Source organism: Ascaphus truei, chromosome 8 (genome assembly GCF_040206685.1).
Source record: "Ascaphus truei isolate aAscTru1 chromosome 8, aAscTru1.hap1, whole genome shotgun sequence".
Lineage (NCBI taxonomy): Eukaryota > Metazoa > Chordata > Amphibia > Anura > Ascaphidae > Ascaphus > Ascaphus truei.
In genome coordinates, this window is record NC_134490.1 from 32,756,452 (window position 1) to 32,762,451 (window position 6,000).

The following is a 6,000-nucleotide window of genomic DNA, read 5'->3' on the forward strand; positions in this document are numbered from 1 at the left end:
TATTGACCCATATAACCGCCCCTATTGCTCCATTTAACCACTCTATAACGCCTATTGTTCCATATAACCTCTCCCTATAACTCCTCCTATTATTCCATATAACCTTCTCCCTATAACTCCTTCTTTTGCCCCATACAACCTGTCCCTATACCTCCTTATTGTTCCATCTAACTGCTCCCGATAACTCCTCCTATTACTCCATATAACCACTCCCTATTGTTTCATATAACCGCTCCCTATAACTCCTATTGTTTCATATAACGGCTCCCTATAACTTCTCCTATTGTAACCGCTCCCTACGATCACTGCATAAATATTCCTGCGTGGTACCCATAAGAAATTAGATTCCGGCATTTGGACGGTATTAACGTCTTTTGTGTTAATATATTTTGTGGCCAGCAGGGAGCACCCGCTCACCCTCTGCACATTACATGTCACGTTTGCTAGAATCAGTGGTTTCCAACCTTATTTTGATTAAGGAACCCCAAGTGAAATTCTGAAGAACCCCCAACCATCTCTAATAGGAACTCTGAGATCAGATGCATTGTAAATTGTTCTGTATTTGATACAATTTTGAAATGACCAGAAAATTGCAGGGAACCCTTTAGGGATACCCGGGGAACTCAAGGCTTCCTAGGAACCCTGGTTGAAAAACACTGCGCTAGATACTGAATGTAAAGAGTGAGATTTGCTACACAACGTATTTATTTTCTCAACATTTTCTGCATCAGATGTATAAAGATCGTTGATTAAATGTCTCACATCTGACTAAGAGCATTGGCTTGGTAGGTTTACAGAACCTGAGACATAACTTGAAAAAGGAAAATAAATATACTCAAACTTTCCCATGAACTTTAATGGGGAATTTTGGCCGAATGGGCCCTTTAGAAATGAATACATCACATTTTAATACCTTAGAACTCCTATTGCCACATATAAATACTCCCTATAACGCCTCCTATTGCTCATATACCTGCTCCATAAAAACCCTCCCTATAACTCCTCCCTATAACTCCATATAACCATATTCTCCATATAAACTCATATAACTCCTCTTAGTGCTTCATATAACCTCTCCCTATAACTCCCCCTATTACTCCATTTAACTCCTCCTATTACTCCATATAACCGCTCCCTATAACTCGTCCTATTACGCCATATAACCTCTCCCTATAACTCCCCCTATTTCTCCATTTAACTCCTCCTATTACTCCATATAACCGCTCCCTATAACTCGTCCTATTACGCCATATAACCTCTCCCTATAACTCCTCCTTTTACTCCATATAACCTCTCCCTATAACTCCTCCTTTTACTCCATATAACCGCTCATCTATAATTCTTCCTATTGCTCCACATAACTCCTTCTACTGCCCCATATACAGTATTTATACTTTGCAGACCCCTCCATCACTAAAAGGGTTAAGGGGTGACTCTCTAGCCTCATATGATGCCGTGCTTTCAGACCGCAGGGAATGAGCTCCCCTGTAGGTCTGACACGTCACCCTCACCCCCATCATAACATGCTATTTTTAGACTCGATTTTCCTCCCAGACAAAGAGAAAATACCCAGTGAGAGGGGAGAGACAAGAGTTCCACACGTGTGAAAGCTGATGACTGATCCAAAGAACTTGCAATCCAATGCCAATACAGATCTACAGTGTGTTAAAAAAGCGGCTTTCTAACTTACACACACACACATATATATATATATATATACATATATATACACAAACACACACACACATATACGTATACACACACACACACACACACACACACACACACACACACACTGAAATATATAGTTTATATGGCCAGTCATCATTGAGGAGCTCTGACAGCTTGGTTTAGTTATTACATTTTAAGCTCTTTGGACCACTCACAGCTTCTCAATGATGATTGAAAATATATTGTTTATTCCCTAACTAATCAGATGATGTGCATATATACCCATACATACAGAGGGAGTGAGTGCGTGTGTGTATATATATTATATATAAAACCAACAGCAAATTTAACCCGTTAAACACTGCTTCTCCCTCAGAGGATTCTCCGCTCTGCTACGTTCGCTGCAGTCACGAGCTGGGGTTCTCTGCGTCTTTGATTGATTGATTACCGGCCTCTTAATAAGTCCGCTCCAGGCTCTCAACCCAATATGTGCTGGGAGGGAATGCAGAGCCAGCACCTAGCGGGTTAAAGTTGCAGTGAACTGAAAGAGGTTGTGTGTTCTAACCCCTTCACTGCCACTGAGGTTAAAGCACAGGCCTTTGAAATGGAAGGACTCAGGTGACACCCCCACCCCCCCCCCCCTCGGTGTGACCTTGACAAATGTACCTTCCCCCCCCAAGCTTGCTATTGGGAATTAAGGCAGCCAACTGTGACTCCCCCATGTGGTGCAGGGGGACACACAGACCTAGAGAAGGGACCGTCACAGGGAGAAGGAGCAGAGGATAAAGAAGGAGCCCAGGGCGTAGACAGGCAGAGACACGGGGCAGTGACACAGAAAAAAAAGACTGCTTTGCAACGCATTGTAGGCCTCTCTGGCAGTGAAAGGGTTAAAGTGCAGGGGCTGGATTATCTGGTCTACATCAGGACAGACATTAAAAGCCACTGTATTGATCAAAGGGGGGGTGGGGGGGACTCTGCACGCTGTCAATCAACATTAGGCTGCGTCGTGTCACTTTGCACACAGGGACCTTATACAAGGAGACACAACACACTTGTAAAAGCTGGATACAGGAGGGAGAATATGGACCGAAACGTCAGGCTTTTTGTCTGCATTATGTACCGTTAAATCACTTTTTTTCTTCAGTTGCTGTGTTTATATATATATACACACACACACACACACACACACACACACAGACAACCGGGCACGTCATGTAATTGCTCTGCCCCTGGAATATGAGTCCCTGTGGTCATGTACCCAGTATGTTATAAGGGCACTGTGCAAGTTAATAAGGGTAGGCATTTGTGTTTTGGTTCTGGTTATAAAAATAATTAGGGTTTTGGTTTCGGAGAAAAAAAAAATGTATGGGGGAAAAACTCCAAATAAGCAGGATTGTCTTTCTTTCCATTTTTTTAACATTTGGGCAAACTTTTTCAAAATCCAACCATTTGTACTTACATTAGCAACATTTAAATTTGCGGACCCAAAAGTTTGCCCAGTTTATTTAAAAGTAAATAAATGGAACAAAAAAGGAAAACACAAAAATCCGAGGATGAGCCTGCTGTTTTCGATGGGATTCAATTTCTTTCGGTTATCCAAGTAAATGTTGAAAATTGTGAAACCGGCGAACCTGGCCATTGTGTGTGTGTGTGTGTGTGTGTGTGTGTTTGTGTGTGTTTGTGTGTGTGTGTGTGTGTGTGTGTGTGTGTGTGTGTATATATATATATTATATATATATATATATATATATATATATATATATATGAAGTGAATTTTGTCAGTACGATGAAAAAGGGAAATTATTAAATTCTAAAAGATGAAGCTATGTTTGGAGCTGGTTTTTAAACCCCCTCGCCCCTCCTGGCAGTGAAATGGTTATAGGTTCTTTATGAAAGTGGCAGTAGGGGACATTGTGACTGTCACCTTGAGGTTTAAATTCTTCCCTCTTGACCTGTGATCCCATGTTCTATTCCAGTCCCGTAGCGCTCCCCACCTCTCCTGCACACGGCTAATTCCGTCTGCCCCCCTCTCCTCCCCTCGGAGAGGGGAATGCCCTTACGGTGCCAGGGCAGGTTTTGGGAAAGACAAATGATATGTCTGTGGGCTGCCTCTGTGTGTGATATCCGCAAGGAATGTTTTTCAGGAAGAAAGTACAGAACTGCTAACATTTTGCAGCTAAGAGGCAGGACACAATCTTTTGGGTCCAAAACCCCATAACATTTGACTGTGAAGGATTAATTTTAGGTTATGTAACTACTTTGCTGCCTGATGGGCCTGTAACGCATTTCTCTTCTTGTTATTATACAGTACTGCTCTGCTTGTTATTATAGATGTTTTTCTACTGTTGCACGTTATTATACTGCTCTGCGTGTTATTATATTGTTCCTCATTAATATACTGCTCCGCGTGTTATTATGTGTAATTATATCACTCTGCATGTTATTATACTGCTCTGCGTGTTATCTGCCTGTTATTATATAGCAGTGAAGATTATTATATCACTCTGCAATACGGAAGTTGACCCTCTGGCAGCAAAGGGTAGCTTGGAGGGGAAAAAAATGAAGACCTAGATGCGGCTATAAAAAAACAGACAATTTTATGCAACCCCCACCCCAAGACAAAACAAAAAGAAACAAGCAGAGAGAGCGAGTCTCTGCAGTGTTAAGCCTAAACCGAAAGGAAGGATCACTGTAGAAAATGTAAAAAATGTAAGCTGATCAAAAGGTAACTCAACAAAAGGGTGAATGTTATAAATATTACTGTTTGTAACTTTGGATTGTCAAGTTACTCATTGGGAGGCAGTCTCACTCATCACAAGGCAGTCTCACTCACTAGGTGACAACCCCGCTCACTGCGCGACAGTCTCGCTCACCGGGCGACGGCCCCAATCACTGCAACGTACTCACTCATTAGTGGACAGTCTCCATCATTTTTAGCTGTCACTCCTAGAAGTCAGAACAGTCCCATTAACATATCACTTACTGGATTCAGAAACCGCTCAACCTCACACAAACTCTCCACAATAAACAGCAATAAAAACCTGCCCCCACCCCCCTTCGCAAACAAAATCTACCCCCTCCTTCACAGTGCAGAGGGGGGGGGGGGGGAGACAAGCCAGGACTCACCCTCAGTGCGCTGACCTCGGAGTGGGAGACCCAGCAACGTCAGTCGGGGACCCAGCCTGTCTGCAAATAGACTCATACACAGGGCTCAGGGTGCTCTGAACACGCTTCAGTTCGTTCCCGTCTCCCTGCTCCCAATCCCTGAAACACCTCCCCCTCTCGCCCTCACAGTGAAGCCAATACAGCCTTAGCTGCTCCCCCATAATGCAGGGAAACCCCAGGGCTGTCACACAGACGCAACATTACCAGAAAGGCTTCCCTTCTCTCTCTCGCGTTCTCTATTTCACTCACTCCTAATTTCCTAACTTCAGAGGCCATTGAATTTTGCAGAACGCCAATTAACATTAGATACTCATTAAGGATGGGGAGAAAAAAAAAACTCAACAGGAAAGCAGCGTATAACGTAAGGGAATATAGGATTGTGTCCATCAATCATAATGTGTATTCATTATATTTATACGTAGCAAAGGTTATTGCACCCGCTGATGTGTTATGGTCGAAAATTCTGCTATATTCGGTGTTATCGCTACCATTAACTCCTATGGAAACCCTGTGATATTCTGCATTATAACGCGATATGTTGTGCTATCAGCAGAATAAATAAAGTCTGCTCCATCTGTACATTAATGCGGTTGTGTGGTGGTCTAGCACTGGAGAAAGTGTGTGTGTGTGTGTGTGTGTGTGTGTGTGTGTGTGTGTGTGTGTGTGTGTGTGTGTGTGTGTGTGTGTATATATATATATATATATATATATATATATATATATATATATATATATACACACACACACACACATACATATAGTAGAGGTAACTGTACCGTGTTAGCCGAGCTTAATAATCAAAAACGACCATACCGTTCTTACTCAGTATTGTCTATTTGTTTTTGAGATATATATATATATATATATCTCAATGAATGTCCAGGGTACTCAATAATATAAATACACAGAAAACATAAGAAAGATTCTTATCTAGCGACAGGGTGCATGTAGCGAAGTCAGGACCACATCCGGCTCCAAATTAAATAGAACAATACATAGAAAAATCTACAGCGCTCACTGAATTGGTATATAAATGTAGAAAAATGTAATGCATCAGTTTAAGATGAAAACAGAGAAAATCAGAAATGAAAAAAATTGCAGGCCGTTTTGGCACTATGGTGAGGTACTGTAGATCTGGGTTTTGAGCTTACAGGGGTTGTGTGT

The 6,000-nt window shown here is 42.0% G+C and overlaps 1 protein-coding gene across 1 annotated transcript in view; it reads right to left on the bottom strand.

Annotated features, from left to right (window-relative positions):
- KCNN1 (potassium calcium-activated channel subfamily N member 1) overlaps positions 1 to 4,914 on the bottom strand; it is a 64,088-nt gene extending 59,174 nt beyond the window's left edge. Inside the window, exon 1 of the mRNA XM_075611244.1 lies at positions 4,798 to 4,914. The gene's annotated coding sequence lies outside the window, so the exon portion shown is untranslated. The remainder of the gene's footprint in view (positions 1 to 4,797) is intronic.
- Positions 4,915 to 6,000: the final 1,086 nt, after the last annotated feature.